Raw genomic sequence first — 1298 nt, forward strand, 5'->3', positions numbered from 1 at the left:
GAACCTGAAAGAACTCTGAAGAGGAAGCTAAGGGAAGCTAAAGCACAACTCTCTGGAGAAAATCTGACAGAAATTTTCGAAAAAGAATGAGACATGGCCGAAAATAATAACAATGCGAGGAAGATGCTTGGTGACTTTACTGCACCAAATTCCAATTTACATGGAAGAAGCATCTCAATCCCTGCCATTGGAGCAAACAATTTTGAGCTAAAGCCTTAATTAGTTTCTCTGATGCAACAGAACTGCAAGTTTCATGGACTTCCATCAGAAGATCCTTTTCAGTTCTTAACTGAGTTCTTGCAGATTTGTGATACTGTTAAGACCAATGGGGTTGACTCCGAGGTCTACAGCCTTATGCTTTTCCCATTTGCTGTAAGAGACAGAGCTATAATATGGTTGGACTCTTAACCTAAAGATAGCCTGAACTCTTGGGATAAGCTGGTCACGACTTTCTTAGCCAAGTTCTTTCCTCCTCAAAAGCTTAGCAAGCTTAGAGTGGACGTTCAAATCTTCAAACAGAAAGAAGGTGAATCCCTCTATGAAGCTTGGGAGAGATACAAAGAACTGACCAAGAAGTGTCCTTCTGACATGCTTTCAGAATGGACCATCCTGGATATATTCTATGATGGTCTGTCTAAATTATCAAAGATATCATTGGACCATTCTGCAGGTGGATCCATTCACCTAAAGAAAATGTCTGCAGAAGCTTAGGAACTCATTGACATGGTTGTAAATAACCAGTTCATGTACACTTTTGAAGGGAATCCTGTGAGTAATGGGACGCCTCAGAGGAAAGGAGTTCTTGAAATTGATACTCTGAATGCCATATTGGCTCAGAATAAAATATTGACTCAGCAAGTCAATATGATTTCTCAGAGTCTGAATGGATTGCAAGCTGCATCCAACAGTACTCAAGAGGCATCTTCTGAAGAAGAAGCTTAAGATCCTGAGAACCCTGCAATAGCAGAGGTGAATTACATGGGAGAACCCTATGGGAATACCTATAGTCTCTCATGGAAAAATCATCCAAATTTCTCATAGAGGGATCAACAAAAGCCTCAACAAGGCTTTAATAATGGTGGAAGAAATAGGTTTAGCAATAGCAAGCCTTTTCCATCATCCACTCAGCAACAGACAGAGAATTCTGAGCAGAATCCATCTAGCTTAGCAAATATAGTCTCTGATCTATCTAAGTCCACTTTAAGTTTCATGAATGAAACAAGGTCCTCCATTAGAAATTTGGAGGCACAAGTGGGCCAGCTAAGTAAAAGGGTCACTGAAACTCCTCCTAGTACTCT

The 1298-nt window shown here is 40.4% G+C and overlaps 1 non-coding gene across 1 annotated transcript; it reads right to left on the reverse strand.

Moving 5' to 3' along the window:
* Positions 1-486: 486 nt before the first annotated feature.
* LOC112788583 (small nucleolar RNA R71) lies at positions 487-594 on the reverse strand. The gene has a single exon (XR_003195943.1). It is a non-coding gene; the product is annotated as a small nucleolar RNA R71 (small nucleolar RNA).
* Positions 595-1298: the final 704 nt, after the last annotated feature.

The sequence above is a fragment of the Arachis hypogaea genome, chromosome 20, assembly GCF_003086295.3.
Source record: "Arachis hypogaea cultivar Tifrunner chromosome 20, arahy.Tifrunner.gnm2.J5K5, whole genome shotgun sequence".
Taxonomy (NCBI): domain Eukaryota; kingdom Viridiplantae; phylum Streptophyta; class Magnoliopsida; order Fabales; family Fabaceae; genus Arachis; species Arachis hypogaea.